Source organism: Ascaphus truei, chromosome 11 (assembly GCF_040206685.1).
Source record: "Ascaphus truei isolate aAscTru1 chromosome 11, aAscTru1.hap1, whole genome shotgun sequence".
NCBI lineage: Eukaryota > Metazoa > Chordata > Amphibia > Anura > Ascaphidae > Ascaphus > Ascaphus truei.
Window position 1 is genome coordinate 18,528,544 of NC_134493.1, and position 19,610 is coordinate 18,548,153.

Below are 19,610 nucleotides of genomic sequence, written 5' to 3' on the forward strand. Positions count from 1 at the left end.
TATTACTAAGCTCTATTTGTCCACAAGGATTGTGTAATTACATGTTAATATTTGTAAATATAGAAAAATGACAATAATAATGTTTTAATAATATTATACAATTCAACGTAGACAAAGTAAGGCAATGTGTCAAATTATAAAAAATGACTTATATCCCAATCAATGTTCATGCCAAGAGGTTCCCTGGTTCTTAGAGTGAAAATCCAAAAGGATTCGCGTCTGTCTAACATCTTAACCCTATCTCCTCCTCTAGGGGAAGCAGGAATATGTTCAATACCTTGAACCGTGCATAGATTGGCATTACCATAAGGACAATTGGAGAAATGTTTTGGTACAGGGTGATTCATATCTTTGTTCCTAATTAGTCGGAGATGTTCTAGGACTCTGGTCTTTAATTTTCTCGTGGTCCTCCCGACGTATTGACGTCCACAGCCACATTTCAGTAAATATACTATGTGTGTGGAATTACAATTGATGAAACCTGGGACATTATATGTCATTCTCGTAACTGTAGATGTAAATGTTTTACTCTGACACATGGAAACACATGCTTTACATTTAGTACATGTAAACATTCCTTTAGGTAAAGGGGATTTATTCTCGTCTGCTGTGGTGAATAGGCTGGGTGATATCGTGTTAGCTATTGTTTTTGCCCTTTTGAAAATGATGTTTGGGCCTAGCGACACGTATGGTTTCAGCATAGGATCAAGCAACAGTACGCTCCAATGTTTTTTAAAAATGGCTTTAATAGATTGAGCTTGTTTGCTGAATGGTGTTATGAAAGATGGACTGAGATCAATTCTAGATCTTTTCACTGTTGATTGACTAAGTAAACTATTTCTGTCCATCTTCCATACCCCATCGAGCAGTCTGTCTAAGTCTGTTTTTTTATATCCTCTCTGTAAAAAACGAACATATAATTCTTGTGCTTTCACTTTAAACTCTTCATCATTTGAACAATTGCGGCGGGTTCTAATGAATTGACTTTTTGGTATTCCCATGAACGTGGCTTGAGGGTGACAACTACTTGGTCTTAAGAATGTGTTCCGTGAATTTGGCTTACGGTATAATGTAGTTTGAATAGACAGTGCTGTGTCAACATATAAACATAAATCTAAATAATAAATGTGATGATGGTGATAAGAAAAAGTGAAGGAGAGATTAAACTCATTATCATTAAGTGCAGAAATGAACTCCCGGAGTGTGTTGATGTCTCCTTCCCAAATGAACAGGAGATCATCTATGTAACGTCTAAAAAATACAATGTGTTCCCTAAATTTGTTCTTATCTCCAAAGACGTGGAACGACTCCCACCACCCCATAAAGAGGTTGGCTTCCCCTAGAGGAGGAGATAGGGTTAAGATGTTAGACAGACGCGAATCCTTTTGGATTTTCACTCTAAGAACCAGGGAACCTCTTGGCATGAACATTGATTGGGATATAAGTCATTTTTTATAATTTGACACATTGCCTTACTTTGTCTACGTTGAATTGTATAATATTATTAAAACATTATTATTGTCATTTTTCTATATTTACAAATATTAACATGTAATTACACAATCCTTGTGGACAAATAGAGCTTAGTAATATTTTTCATCATATTTTTCATCATTTGTTATTATTAATTAGTACTATTCGTTCAATTAATTTAATTATTACATGCTCTCCCAATCCATGTTCATGCCTTTGTAATTATAATGCAAGCAATTTATTATATCTCATGTTATATGTTATTGATATATGTTATTCATATATGGTATATGATCAAGTATATGAATGGTATTGTATTATCCACACAAGAGATCAGGTTCTATTTCACATTAGTCATCTGTGCAGGGAATATATTATTAACATTATCATTAGTGTTCTATGGATTATATCTCTAGTGGTACACTTCTATTTGATATTTGTTCCCATCTACTGTATCCACTGTACAGACTGACTTATGATCACATTCACCTCACGAACTATCAAGCATCACTCACTCAAGTATATACCATAACATGCTATCTATATGGGGCTTTTCTGAGTATTCCTCTATAAATTTATACTTATTCATATGTGCCCCTTTATGTTTCAAGCCTTACTGGTTATACTTGTGTTGATCCACTGCTAATATATTATTTCGTATGTGATTTTAATTTGTTTTTATTTAAGTGTTGTTCATGTATTACTAATAAAGTTTGTTTTAGAAAAAAAGTGAAAAAAAAGACAGTCAGAAAAATTCCAGCATACCACCTGACTGGCCGAGCCAATGGCTGTGCACGCAGCGTCACCGCGACCCGTTGCGACGCGGGACGATGACGTCACACCCGGTAGCACGAGGCACAGTCCAGGTGAGTATAAATTATGCAGTATTGTGTATGTTTGTCACCTTGATAAAGTGCTTAGTGCACGAAACGCGTAGGTGCGTTAGTGTTGTTCCGTTGTCCCCTTGCTGCACCACCCTGCAATAAAACCTGACCTGTTGTTCAATTGAAAGCTTACCTCATCCTTTTTTCCGGTTTCACTGGGAGCTGGAGATTGCGGCAGTGCTACACATCTACACTCTTCTTCTTGCTGCATACTTACCTGGATGAACAGCACGCCCTGGATATCGAGGAGTCCTGCTAGCACCAAGGTAAAGGGCCATAGTGCCCCCACATATATGTATATGGTTACCGGTGCCTGTTATTACGTCCTATTTGGTTACTAGGAGGGGCCGTTATGGGGTTTCTTTCTGTGATGGTCAAGTGGACCTCACTAGACTCCTAGCCCTTACCTGACAAATTACCACATCATTTATGGACTTTCTCATGTTATCCAGTATTATCTACATATGTCATGGAGGAATTCTGACCGATTTTGACGCATCACAAACACATTTTTTGTTGCTTACACTGTGTGTGGTTTACGCACCTAAGATGAAACTGGGATCGTTCCTTGTCCTTGCTGCTTCACGGATGAAGCTCAAGATGAATGAGAAGGGAGTGAAGGCGACTTGCTTCTCCCTTTTGTATTTGGAGCCTTGTGAAATCCATCTTTCTTGGAGGTTGTAGGGTAGCTTCTCCAAGATGTGTCTCACTCCGCGAGCTGAGTCTAGGACGTTGAGACCTATTAAGGAATGGTCTTTCCTTACAAACTCCAGCTCTTGCAGCAGGTCCCCAAGCTCTCGTAACTTCGAGTAGTCTTTAGCTGTGATCCTGGGAAAGCTGTCGACTCTCTTGAAGAGCGAATCTTCGACTGCTTCGGGGCTACCGTAGCACTCTTCTAGCCTTTCCCATACTAGGTCGAGACCTACTTGGGGGTGGTTCGCGTTTGCTGTCCGAAGTCTCTTCGCGTGCTCCCTGGATTAGTTTCCCAGCCATTTGGATAGCAGGTTGAGCTCTTCCCTTGCTGAGAAGCCCAGGCTCTTGATTGTGTCCTTGTACGTGAACTTCCACATCCGGTAGTTCTCAGGACGGTCGTCAAAGTTGGTGAGTCCTGTTTGCACCATGTTACGCCGGATCATGTACTTGGCCAAGTCTGTCAGGCCTGAGGCATCGGCGTGTTGGTCGCGTTCTGAGGTAGTTGCTGGGAGGGTCCTTGCGGTCGCCTCTTCCTTGGTGTGGACACGGGATGACTGCTGGTCGGTGTGAGGGGCTGTGTTTTCCCGTGTGGGTGTACCTGGATTTCGAGCCTGTTGTAGTGCATCCGTATGTGCGCTGGCGTGTGGGTCACTGTTGCGGCTGTGGCTATCCCAGGTAGCGTGTACCCTTAAAGGAACGGCGTCTTCTCCACGTGAACCTAGCAAGTCTTCCGTGTCTGTGAAGTCACTTCCTTCGTGTTGAGATGGTGCGCTGTTGTTTACACTGAAGAGGCTCCTTACGTAGTCTTCAGTGCATTGGGCTAGATCCTCTGAGACTATCCGTCTGTACGGTTGCTCCCTGCCATCCTGTTGTGCGGCTGCTTCTAAGACTTCGGCTTAGGCTATGGCGGCAGCAGCTTCCCTTTCTTGATTTAGGGCCTCTAGGTTAACGCCCACCTCTGTCTTTTTCCGTGCAGTGGCTGCAGCGGCGGTGGCAGTGGCTGTCTGCTCCTCCTCTTCTATGCGGGCCCTTTGTAGTTTCATGGCTGCCTCTTTCTGAGCGTATGCGGCCCTGACACGTGCGGCCTCTGGGGTGGCTCGCGCCTTAGTGGTGTTTGCGCTTGCGCTAGACACGTGAGATTGCGCTGATCTTGCTGACCTTGACAAGTGTCTTGATGTGCTGGAGCGCTGCGATGCGGTCTCCAGGAGGAGCTCTTTTCTCTCACTTTGGGCGTCCGTGATGGCGGTTCGCATGCGGCTGTCACGTGTCAAGTCAATATTATGCTGTAAGTCCCTTTCTTGCAGGCTTTCGTGTTAGCCCTGGCCAAGTAAGTGACGTATGCCTCTGACAGTTCTTGGTAGCGTGCGTGATCTATCTTTAATTGAAAAAACAATACAGACCGGCGCCTCAATGTCCAAATGAAAAATTGTAAATGAGTCCAAAAATATGCTGCAATGTCCAATGAAAGATAATCCAGTCGTTAGACAGCAGGCTCCACAGCAGCAACCGTGGTATATAATGCAGGGAAGATAAAAGGAGAGATCATAGCGTGACAAGGTATGAACAAAACATATAACACACATACATAGACACACAAACACTTACAACAATGAACAGATAGGCTGACTAATAAACAGAGAATTTATTAAACATAATATATTAAAAAGGCAGAGAACTGACGGAGCAGGTCTAGGATCCGGTGTGTAAAACCGGAATCCTACTTACAAGAAATCCAGAGATAACAGGGAGTGGTATATAGTAAGCGTTGTCCGGCGGCAGCTAATGGTGGATGCGTGGCACTTTAGGGAAGGCTGCAGGCACCTCTTCCGATCGATGTCAGGCTGGGCGTCACTGCAGGCCACTTCTCGTGATGCCTTCCGTCCGCGACCGGAATTACATCACACTAGGTGGAGCCGCTTGCCGAACTCGCTTCTCCTGCTTTCTGAAGCTGTGGATTTCTACAGTGGTCTGCTCCTGATAGAGTTCGCTGACACAATGTAACTCTCAAAGACCCAACGCGTTTCGTGCGCATGTGCACTTCTTCAGGGGTTCCCCTGTGCACATGCACACGAAACGCGTTGGGTCTTTGAGAGTTATATTGTGTCAGTGAACTCTATCAGGAGCAGACCCCTGCAGAAATCCACAGCTTCAGAAAGCAGGAGAAGCGAGTTCGGCAAGCGGCTCCACCTAGTGTGACGTAATTCCGGTCACGGACGGAAGGCATCGCGAGAAGTGGCCTGCAGTGACGCCCAGCCTGACATCGATCGGAAGAGGTGCCTGCAGCCTTCCCTAAAGTGCCACGCGTCCACCATTAGCTGCCGCCGGACAACGCTTACTATATACCACTGCCTGTTATCTCTGGATTTCTTGTAAGTAGGATTCCGGTTTTACACACCGGATCCTAGACCTGCTCCGTCAGTTCTCTGCCTTTTTAATATATTATGTTTAATAAATTCTCTGTTTATTAGTCAGCCTATCTGTTCATTGTTGTAAGTGTTTGTGTGTCTATGTATGTGTGTTATATGTTTTGTTCATACCTTGTCACGCGATGATCTCTCCTTTTATCTTCCCTGCATTATATACCACAGTTGCTGCTGTGGAGCCTGCAATCTAACGACTGGATCATCTTTCATTGGACATTGCAGCATATCTTTGGACTCATTTACAATTTTTCATTTGGACATTGAGGCGCTGGTCTGTATTGTTTTTTCGGTGCTTTTACTAACTGTGTTTGGGTTAGTTTTTTCCTGGCAGCCGTGCCATATTTAGTTATTATTATATATGATATTTCACATTGTGGTTTACAATATTGCACTGTACTTTATTTGTTTATTTTTAGCGCTATATACACCAATTCTTTCTTCCTATCTTCAATTGAGTTATTGCCTGCTCGAGCTGTTGTACGGAATTGCCTCGCCGGCGACATTGCGTATTCCAAGTGTGGTTGTTTCCCAGGCCTTCTCTAATTTAGCGCGGTGCGCTTCAATGTCAGTCTTATATTTTTTGCGGGCCTTTTGTGTCAGTGTAACTATCCATTTAGGCCTTGCGTCTGCCTGCGCCTGTTGCAGTTGCGCAGCGGTCTCTGTGTCTAAGTGGTCACTCTCCTGCGTGATGTCTGGTGAGGATCTGAATTCTGCCATGCTGTAGGTGTGTGTAGGCCTATAGCCAGTGCGTGTGGCGTGCGGTCTGTTTACCTGCATCAGCGATGGATGACTGTCTCGGATAGTGCCGGTAGGTGTCCTGCAGCAGTAAGCATAGGGGTAGCTGTACTCACAGGTGTCCGGTGGCTCTGACCCGTGTCCTGGCGGGTGTCCGGGTGCATGGCCCTTGGTGGCGCTGGTCGGGAGGACGTGCGCAGGGTTAGATGAGATGGTAATTCCTCCCTGTCAGGCTGTGCAGAGAGTGAACTCAAAGACAGAAAAGAGCAATCAAAGTTCTGTGTATAGTGCATTTGTCTGATTGCAGTGCTGCTGCCTTGTGTAAGGACTGCTTGGCTATGTGTGCAGTGTAAGCTGCTTGCTTGTACTGCTGAAGAAGTTGTGTGCAGTGTAAACTGCTTGCTGTACTGCTGCAGGCTGTGTGCAGTGTAAGCTGCTTGCTGTACTGCTGCAGGCTGTGTGCAGTGTAAACTGCTTGCTGTTTGTAAGGCTTTTGCTGTAGAAAGTCTGTGCTCTTTGGTATAAAGCCTGCTGCTCTGTTTGGGGTGCAGAGACTATTCTGTATAGCATAAGGGTTGTGAGTAGCAGTTCCTGTGTGTGTGTGTCCAAGACACACGGTCTTCTTTTCACTATTCTGTATCCAGGGTCATGTCTGGTGTATGAATGAACCCAGCTAGCTTCAACTCAGCCCTCTTTCCAAAGCACAACAAGTCCTGTATATTTCCTTCACTTTATTTAGGAAGGCAGCAATAAAAACAGGCACTTGTGGATAAGATGTTTGTGTTGGAAAGGTTTATCTCTGTGGGTGCTTTGTAGTAAGTGCAGGTGAAAAGAATTGGCCTTGCCATAGGGGTGTAACATGAATGTACTCACTCTGCCAATTTCAGGAAGTAAAAGACAGTGGGTACTGCTTGTGACACAGGGATAGGGGTCAGGCAATACTAACTGTCAGCAGGGACAGGGGGAATGGGAAAGCCCATTAACTTGGAGGACTGGAGATGTTGCCAGGGCAACCATGGGTGTGACAGATTTGAAGGAAAAAAGACAACATAATGTATCCATTCCATCTGCACTGGGAGTGAAACTGCAAGGAAAGTAACATCCAAATACAGCTAGCATGTAGAACTGCCAAGGAAAGGGGGGGGGGTGAAACAGAGAAGACAGAAATGGGTATTTCTGTTCCATGACAGCTACATATATATATGTATGTATGTATGTATGTACAGCTAAACCCCGTTATAACGCGCCTCGTTATACCGCGATTCGGTCATAACGCGGTTTTCCCTTGGCTCCCGTTTAAAAAAAAATGTAATTTTTTTTTACAATTTTTTTTTTTTGCACACTGCACACACTGCACACACTGCACACACTCACTGCACACACACTGCTCATTGCTCACACTGCCACACTGCACACATACTGCACACTGCACACACACTGCTCATTGCTCACACTGCACACACTGACACACTGCACACACACTGCACACACACTGCACACACACTGCACACTGCACACACACTGCTCATTGCTCACACTGCACACACTGACACACTGCACACACACTGCACACACACTGCTCATTGCTCACACTGCACACACTGACACACTGCACACACACTGCACACACACTGCACACTGCACACACACTGCTCATTGCTCACACTGCACACACTGACACACTGCACACACACTGCTCATTGCTCACACTGCACACTGCACACACTGCACACACTCACTACACACACACTGCTCATTGCTCACACTGCCACACTGCACACACACTGCACACTGCACACACACTGCTCATTGCTCACACGTTACACACTGACACACTGCACACACACTGCACACACACTGCACACTGCACACACACTGCTCATTGCTCACACTGCACACACTGACACACTGCACACACACTGCACACACACTGCACACTGCACACACACTACTCATTGCTCACACACTGCACACACACTGCACACTGCACACACACTGCTCATTGCTTACACTGCACACACTGACACACTGCACACACACTGCTCATTGCTCACACTGCACACTGCACACACTGCACACACTCACTGCACACACACTGCTCATTGCTCACACTGCACACTGCACACACTCACTGCACACACACTGCTCATTGCTCACACTGCACACTGCACACACTGCACATACTCACTGCACACACACTGCTCATTGCTCACACTGCCACACTGCACACACACTGCACACTGCACACACACTGCTCATTGCTCACACTGCACACACTGACACACTGCACACACACTGCACACACACTGCACACTGCACACACACTGCTCATTGCTCACACTGCACACACTGACACACTGCACACACACTGCACACACACTGCACACTGCACACACACTGCTCATTGCTCACACTGCACACACTGACACACTGCACACACACTGCTCATTGCTCACACTGCACACACTGACACACTGCACACACACTGCACACTGCACACACACTGCTCATTGCTCACACTGCACACACTGACACACTGCACACACACTGCACACACACTGCACACACACTGCACACTGCACACACACTGCTCATTGCTCACACTGCACACACTGACACACTGCACACACACTGCACACTGCACACACACTGCTCATTGCTCACACCGCACACACTGACACACTGCACACACACTGCACACTGCACACACTGACACACTGCACACACACTGCACACTGCACACACACTGCTCATTGCTCACACTGCACACACTGACACACTGCACACACACTGCACACTGCACACACACTGCTCATTGCTCACACTGCACTCACTGACACACTGCACACACACTGCACACTACACACACACTGCTCATTGCTCACACTGCCACACTGCACACACACTGCTCATTGCTCACACGTTACACACTGACACACTGCACACACACTGCACACACACTGCACACTGCACACACACTGCTCATTGCTCACACTGCACACACTGACACACTGCACACACACTGCACACACACTGCACACTGCACACACACTGCTCATTGCTCACACACTGCACACACACTGCACACTGCACACACACTGTTCATTGCTTACACTGCACACACTGACACACTGCACACACACTGCTCATTGCTCACACTGCACACTGCACACACTGCACACACTCACTGCACACACACTGCTCATTGCTCACACTGCACACTGCACACACTGCACACACTCACTGCACACACACTGCTCATTGCTCACACTGCACACTGCACACACTGCACACACTCACTGCACACACACTGCTCATTGCTCACACTGCCACACTGCACACACACTGCACACTGCACACACACTGCTCATTGCTCACACTGCACACACTGACACACTGCACACACACTGCACACACACTGCACACTGCACACACACTGCTCATTGCTCACACTGCACACACTGACACACTGCACACACACTGCACACTGCACACACACTGCTCATTGCTCAATTTGCACACACTGACACACTGCACACACACTGCTCATTGCTCACACTGCACACACTGACACACTGCACACACACTGCACACTGCACACACACTGCTCATTGCTCACACTGCACACACTGACACACTGCACACATACTGCACACACACTGCACACACACTGCACACTGCACACACACTGCTCATTGCTCACACTGCACACACTGACACACTGCACACACACTGCACACTGCACACACACTGCTCATTGCTCACACCGCACACACTGACACACTGCACACACACTGCACACTGCACACACTGACACACTGCACACACACTGCACACTGCACACACACTGCTCATTGCTCACACTGCACACACTGACACACTGCACACACACTGCACACTGCACACACACTAGTCATTGCTCACACTGCACTCACTGACACACTGCACACACACTGCACACACTTACACACACTCACACACACTCACACACACTCTCACACATTCAGACACTTACACACACTTAGACACTCACAGACACTCACACACACTTACACACACTTACACACACTCACAGACTGCACACACACTGTACACTGCACACACACTCCTCATTGCTCACACTGCACACACTGACACACTGACACACTGCACACTGCAATTTTTTTTACAATTTTTTTTTTGCACACTGCACACACTGCACACACTCACTGCACACACACTGCTCATTGCTCACACTGCCACACTGCACACATACTGCACACTGCACACACACTGCTCATTGCTCACACTGCACACACTGACACACTGCACACACACTGCACACACTGCACACTAAACACACACACTGCTCATTGCTCACACTGCACACACTGACACACTGCACACACACTGCACACACACTGCTCATTGCTCACACTGCACACACTGACACACTGCACACACACTGCACACTGCACACACACTGCTCATTGCTCACACTGCACACACTGACACACTGCACACACACTGCTCATTGCTCACACTGCACACTGCACACACTGCACACACTCACTACACACACACTGCTCATTGCTCACACTGCCACACTGCACACACACTGCACACTGCACACACACTGCTCATTGCTCACACGTTACACACTGACACACTGCACACACACTGCACACACACTGCACACTGCGCACACACTGCTCATTGCTCACACTGCACACACTGACACACTGCACACACACTGCACACACACTGCACACTGCACACACACTGCTCATTGCTCACACACTGCACACACACTGCACACTGCACACACACTGCTCATTGCTTACACTGCACACACTGACACACTGCACACACACTGCTCATTGCTCACACTGCACACTGCACACACTGCACACACTCACTGCACACACACTGCTCATTGCTCACACTGCACACTGCACACACTGCACACACTCACTGCACACACACTGCTCATTGCTCACACTGCACACTGCACACACTGCACACACTCACTGCACACACACTGCTCATTGCTCACACTGCCACACTGCACACACACTGCACACTGCACACACACTCCTCATTGCTCACACTGCACACACTGACACACTGCACACACACTGCACACACACTGCACACTGCACACACACTGCTCATTGCTCACACTGCACACACTGACACACTGCACACACACTGCACACTTCACACACACTGCTCATTGCTCACACTGCACACACTGACACACTGCACACACACTGCTCATTGCTCACACTGCACACACTGACACACTGCACACACACTGCACACTGCACACACACTGCTCATTGCTCACACTGCACACACTGACACACTGCACACACACTGCACACACACTGCACACACACTGCACACTGCACACACACTGCTCATTGCTCACACTGCACACACTGACACACTGCACACACACTGCACACTGCACACACACTGCTCATTGCTCACACCGCACACACTGACACACTGCACACACACTGCACACTGCACACACTGACACACTGCACACACACTGCACACTGCACACACACTGCTCATTGCTCACACTGCACACACTGACACACTGCACACACACTGCACACTGCACACACACTGCTCATTGCTCACACTGCACTCACTGACACACTGCACACACACTGCACACTGCACACACTTACACACACTCACAGACACTCACACACACTCTCACACATTCAGACACTTACACACACTTAGACACTCACAGACACTCACACACACTTACACACACTTACACACACTCACAGACTGCACACACACTGTACACTGCACACACACTCCTCATTGCTCACACTGCACACACTGACACACTGCACACACACTGCACACACACTGCACACTGCACACACACTGCTCATTGCTCACACTGCACACACTGACACACTGCACACACACTGCACACACTTACACACACTCACAGACACTCACACACACTCACACACACTCACACACACTCACACACACTCACAGACACTTACACACACTCACACACACACTCAGACACTTACACACACTTACACACACTTAGACACTCACAGACACTCACAGACACTCACACACACTTACACACACTTACACACACTTACACACACTCGCAGACACTTACACACACTTACACACACACTCAGACACTTACACACACTCACAGACACTTACACACACTCACACCCACATACACACACTTTCTCTCCCATATATACATACACACACACACTCTCTCACTCTACACAGACGGGGGGTGGGGTCGGAGCAGAGGAAAGGCCGCGACCAGCACCACCACCCGCTCCCCCCCCTCCTCCCGCGCAGGCAGCGGGAGCGCCAGGGACAGCGGTGGGGAGAAGAAACCCCCCGCTACCACCTCCATGCAGGCAGCGGGAGCACCGGGCACGTGGAGGGATCAGAGGTAAGCGGGGACCGGAGGGACATCCCCGCTCCCATCTCCTTCCCCGCGGGCTGTCCTGCGGTGACAGGGGGAAGCGGGGAGCGGAGGGACATGCCCGCTCCCATCTCCTGTCCCGCGGGATGAATCTGCATTAAAGCGGCGGCCATTTTTTTTTTCCGCGACCCCGTTAGTAACGCGGTGGTCTCGGGGTGGACCCGAGACCCGCGTTATAACGGGGTTTAGCTGTATGTATGTATGTATGTACATATGTATCTATAGGTCGAAACAGCTGTCTGTGGGTGGTTTTCTGGGTATGCACCTTAACCCTGGCTGTGCTCAAAGCTGTGACCATGCAGCAAGCTGGTTTTTGAAGCTAAAGGTGGCACTGTATGCTCATTTGCATGTCATTTCCCAGAATCCCTTGCTGCAGTGGAAGTGCTGTGTGCTGGGTGATAATGGGGAAAGGCGGGGTTATAGACCTGCCTAAGACATGCAGATGAGCATACAGTTGTATTTACATATATTCTGTATATATATATATCAAACACACAAAAAAGTATGTTGCTCAACACTATATATAAGTAGATAAATCAGACCCCAAAATAAGTACTGCCTAATGGGGTACACAGAAAATATATACACCCAAAAAGACAGAAAAAATATATGTATAAAGGGGTAAGCTGATGGTGCTGGGGGAAAGATGCAAATATGAAAAACACACAACGAAAGAGACAAAGACAGTCCCCTAAGCTAGCACTCTAAGTATCCTACCAAAATAGCCTAAATAAAGTTTGACAAAAAGACCCGAATATTCCTTCAAGGCAAAAAATGAACAAGATTTTATTACAGCAGCAAGACACACTAACTTAAAAACATGAACAAACAAATGGCAGCTGAAAATATGAAGGCAGTGATTTTACAAAAGTAAATGCTGAAAGTTGAACCAAAAAGCTATGATGCGTCTAATTTATAAAAATATATAATGAGACAATCAAAAAACAAAAATGGGACAAAAAACTATCAAAAAAGATATTGTATCTAATGGAACCCTAATGCTATGATAAGCAAAAATAAACTAAAGGCATATGGAAAAGTATGAAATCAATAGTGCTATGTACAGAAAACATGAACATAGACAAAAAATAAACCTTAAAGCCAAGGGAAAGGCACAGGGGAGAAAAAAATGAAACCAACTCATACCCTGATCAGCATATACAATAATGAATACAAAAATCCTGCAGCATGAATATATAGAGTGACCATGGTCATAGCACATAAGTAGATAGAGACAAAGTTAAGAACTGTTGCACATTGCAAACATGCAGATTGCCAGGAACCAAGAGAAACAGTAACACCAGACAGCAGAGGGAAATATACTCAGCTGTCGCCAGATAGCACACGAGTTCAGTCCTCTGTGGAGATATTGCAAAACTTTGTCTTTTGAAAGATTCAAATAAAGTCCATAGTTACTGTGCTGCAGGGATCAGGATAAAGACGCTAGCACCCCTAGGACTTAACATAGATATAGACATTGGGGCTTTTCTAGAATAAATTCATTTCATTTTTATTTCATTTTACCTTATGGTACTTGTATTGTATTTTAATTGAGGTCCACCTTATCATGATTACTAATCTTGTTTTTTCTTCTCCTTCTTCTGCTTTTTCTTCTTTCTCTTTTTCTTTTTCTCCTCATTTTTCTCCTTTTTCTCCCCCTCTCTCTCTCGTTCGGTTCTCTTCTCCTCTTCTCTCTCCCCTCCTTTTCCTTATCCCACCCACTTTATTCCCTTTTTCCTCTCCCCCTCCCTTGTACCAGCGCCGCCGCAACTTTGAGGATCCATCATTGCTTGTATTTATCTCATTGTACCAACAAGAATACATAGAATGTCTGCCTATGTTTAGCTTAACGCACTAAACACACAGCAACAGAGCGAATAAGTACTGTGACCCTGGAATCGAATCCCCGATGCACCACATACAACCACACATGCAAAATTCAAAAGTCTGAGAATACCTTAAATGCAAAACTATACACCATAGAGATATCACTACATTTCAAGAAAATTTTCCAAACAAACCACAAGGGGGAACTAAAACTTTTAAAACTATCCATTATCATCTGGGCAATCCAGCACATTTTTAATTCAGAGCCTTAATGAAGACACATGTGATGCGACCTAAATTACCACACATGGACTTTTCCTAGCTAGTTATCTTATTAAGTATTCTACTAGCTATTTTTACTGGAACATTTCTATCAGGGAAATTTTTTACACTGTTTTTTAGAACTTAGCATCCTTCTTTCTTACTACATAGTCTTTTATAACCATATAACCATTTTTTAACTATCCAAACACCAGCTATAGGGCTATAGGGATTCACTTAAAAGGTTGTAATAAAACACAATTATGCAACTGCACTCATTTTAAGCTAATTGTTTAAAGATGTGTTTGCATTATCCTAATTACTGAACTGCCTAAACAATATGTGAGATAATCAGGATCCAAGTGATCTACTATGCAGAATTGATGACATGTGTGCATAATTAATTGTTGAACATATTATTACCACTGTATAAATCATGCATCCGCATTTTTTTCACTTTTTAATCATTCTTTATAGTCAATGTACAATATGTATAATACCCACTATTAAATAAAGGGTGTTTTTATCGTGGAACTCCTTGAAACACTAATTGATTGCAATCAACCAATTAACTAGGTTTCAAGCCTATAAGAAGGGAAGACACAGGGCATCCGGCAGGAACCTGACGAAGCATCACTGCGAAACGCGTAGTTCCCTGCCGGAGCCCATTGCCTGAAGGACCCAGCCAGCCTGCTGACATCCGGTAAGCCCTCCTCTTCCGGTCCCGCCATCGGACGCGAGCACGGGAGGTTTACTGGTCGGAGGAGTGTGAACGGACGATCGGGCTGAAGCTGGGCTGCTGCCCAAGCTGTATCGTAAGTGTTATTTCTGTTTGCTGTTCTTTGCACTTAATAAATTCCATTTTACTTACTCACCGTGTCTGGCCCTTTTTCATTCCAAATTGGGCACCCGGGAGATAAGTCACTTACATACTGCCTCCATTGGGAGGGGGAGGAAGCTATATTGCTTCTGGCAGCACTTATATAAAGTAAGACTGCCCATTATACTCTGCTAATCAGCACTACCACCCCTGTCAGACAGCAGGATATACAGAAACCTGCTAATCACCCGCTCTTACCCCCCCTTTTATATATCACCATCCCCACCTTAGATCACTCCTAAAATAACAGATCCCCATTTTTAACTTATGGAAAAGTTTTTATTCTAGCTATCTATTCAAGCATTTTATTTAAATTTTATTTTATTTTATTAAATATTTTAGGTAACAACATTTTATTACTGCATAATGTACTGTTTGCCTATCTAAACACTAATCACGTGTTCCTTATCCTCTCATTTCATCCTGTGAGCAAAATCCCGTGCGCTGACCAACCCACCATCTCCACTGCAGGGATCACGCCAGAGAAATCATATACAGCTACCAAATGAATACACTCTACGCGTTTCGGCCGTCGGTGGCCTTCACTCCGGGATGAAGGAGTTCATTTTTTGCCTTGAAGGAATATTCGGGTCTTTTTGTCAAACTCTATTTAGGCTATTTTGGTAGGATACTTAGAGTGCTAGCTTAGGGGACTGTCTTTGTCTCTTTCGTGGTGTGTTTTTCATATATATATATTTGTGCCTCTTTAATAATATGCAAAGCATTATTATGTTTGACATTGTTTGTTTTATTACATCTTTTTCTTTAAACTCTTTTGAATATGAAAATGCAATACATTTTATAGCAAAAACAAAAACAAAATGGCCCAGCGCTGCATACAAAATGACACAACAAATAGTACAACATTCAGTGCTTATCTGCTCATGAGTAAGGGTCATTTAGTTAAACCCTTTGGCCAAAGCGTTATAAGCCTGCAGCCAACATCAAGGCATGACCAATCTGCGGGTCCTAACACTACCTGGCACCATTCTCATGCACATCTATTTTCTGCTGGAGGGAGAAAATCCCATACTCATTCTCTCTATCTCGCTTCTCCCCTTCTCCACCTCCATCTACCCCCCGGTTCTGCAGAAACCTGTGCTCTATTCACTTACCTGACTTTGAGTCCACTTTACACTCCTCCCTCTCCTCTCTCAGCTCTGCGACAGACCCTGACAACCTGGTCAGGAACTACAACTCTGCCTTGTCCTCCTCTCTTGATCTACATCCCCGCTTTCTCTCTGCCGCACTCACCCTTCTAACCCTAGACCCTGGCTAAATTCCCACACGCGCATGCTGCGTTCCTCCACTCGTTCCTCCGAACGCCTCTGGAGGAAATCTCATACTCTCGCAGTCTTCCTTCACTACAAATTTATGCTATCCTGTTTCAACTCTGCCCTCTCGCAAGCTAAACAAGCCTATTTTTCTTCACTAATCAACATGCACAAGTCTAACCCACGCCGACTGTTCTATGTCTTTGATACTCTACTCAAACCACCCTCAGCTGCCTCTCCTTCCTCCATCTCCGCTCAGGACTTTGCTGACTATTTTAAGGAAAAGGTGGAATCCATACGGCAGAACATCCCCTCTGTTTCTTCCTCCCATCCTACACTTCTTCCTAACTCTCCTCCTGCCTTCCTTGACTCTTTTTCCACTGTCTCAGAGGAGGTTGTGTCACTGTTGATCGCCTATTCTCCCTCTACCACTTGCCCTCTTGACCCCATTCCCTCCCATCTCCTAAAACCTCTTGCTCCTACTATAATCCCTATGCTCACACACATTTTTAACTCCTCCCTCTGCTCTGGAACCTTTCCATCCTCCTTCAAACATGCAACAGTCATACCATTACTCGAAAACACCAAGCTTGACCCTACCTGTCTTTCTAACTATCGACCTGTTTCCCTCCTGCCTTTTGCCTCTAAACTCCTTGAACATCTTGTATTCTCTCGATTGCTCCATTTTTTCAACACCTATTCTCTCCTAGACCCTCTACAATCTGACTTCCGCACTGCTCACTCCACGGAAACAGCCCTCACTAAAATAACTGACGACCTCCATGCTGCCAAAGACAGAGGTCATTACACTCTGCTCATATTACTCGACCTCTCTGCAGCATTTGACACCATGGACCACCCTCTTCTCCTTCACATTCTCCATACTCTTGGTATTTGGAACAAAGCTCTATCCTGGATCTCATCCTACCTCTCCCATCATACTTTCAGTGTCTCTTCTGCTAACACCTCCTCCTCCTCTATCGATCTCTCTGTGGGGGTACCCCAGGGCTCTGTCCTGGGACCTCTTCTCTTTTCTCTGTACACACTCTCTCTAGGTGACCTAATAACATCTTTTGGGTTTAATTATCACCTCTATGCTGACGACACACAAATATACTTTTCAACACCTGAACTTACACCTGCTGTACAAACCAAAGTTTCTGAATGTCTCTCTGCTATATCATCCTGGATGGCCCTCCGTCGCCTTAAACTCAACATGGCTAAAACAGAGCTCCTCATACTTCCTCCCAAACCTGGCCCTACTACCTCCTTCCACATTACTGTTGGAACTACCATCATTCACCCAGTAGCCCAAGCATGCTGCCTAGGGGTCACACTCGACTCCTCTCTCACATTCGCCCCTCACATTCAAAACATTTCTAAAACCTGTCGCTTTTTCCTCCGCAATATAACAAAGATACGCCCTTTCCTCTGTTGCTCGACTGCTAAAACTCTGACTCAGGCCCTCATTCTCTCCCGTCTTGATTACTGTAACCTCCTGCTGTCCGGCCTTCCTGCCTCTCACCTGTCTCCCCTACAATCTACCCTAAACGTTGCTGCCAGAATCATTATTCTTTCCTAGATCTGTCTCAGCATCTCCCCTCATGAAATCCCTCTCCTGGCTTCCGATCAAATCCCGCATCTCACACTCCATTCTTCTCCTCACTTTTAAAGCTTTACTCTCTTCTGCCCCTCCTTACATCTCTGCCCCAATTTCTCGTTATGCACCATCCAGACTCTTGCGTTCTTCTCAAGGATGTCTTCTTTCTACCCCCTTTGTATCTAAAGCCCTCTCCCGCCTTAAACCTTTTTCACTGACTGCCCCACACCTCTGGAATGCCCTTCCCCTCAGTACCCGACTTGCACCCTCTATGTCCACCTTTAAGACCCACCTTAAGACACACTTGCTTAATGAAGCATATGAATAGCACTGTGGATATTCTGAACACATGATACATAAGCTTGGCCCCCTGCAGACGCACTTACCAGAACTCCCTCCTACTGTCTCTGTACGTTCTCCCTACCTACCAATTAGACTGTAAGCTCCTCGGGGCAGGGACTCCTCTTCCTTAATGTTACTTTTATGTCTAAAGCACTTATTCCCGTGATCTGTTATTTATATTATCTGTTATTTATTTGATTACCACATGTATTACTACTGTGAAGCGCTATGTACATTAATGGAGCTATATAAATAAAGACATACAATACAATACTGGGTCTCTGATTCACAGGATCATGATAAAACTGCTAATTGGAAAGTGGGGCGGGGCAAGCTTTAAACCATGGGGAGGAGGGGCAACACCCCCAAGCAACAACAACTGCATAACCCATCAAGCTCTAGAACCCCAAAACCCACCCTCACATCATATATACAGCATATATATTAGTGTCATAAAGCAGTGCTCTGTGCGTGGCAAGATATACAAACAAAAACAGAAAGGTTAGCGCAACATACAAAATGACACAACATATAGTGCAATACTTCAGTGCTTATCTGCTCATTTTATAGCAGAGATTTATTTTATACAAGTTGTTAGGTTGAAATATCTCTATTGCATTATACAGGTCTACAAAGTAAGTTATTGGTGTGTAAAAAAAAGTGCCAAATCTTCCACCATGCAGCGTCCATGTTAAAATGGATGAAAAGATAAAAGTGACATACTATGAGTGCTCATT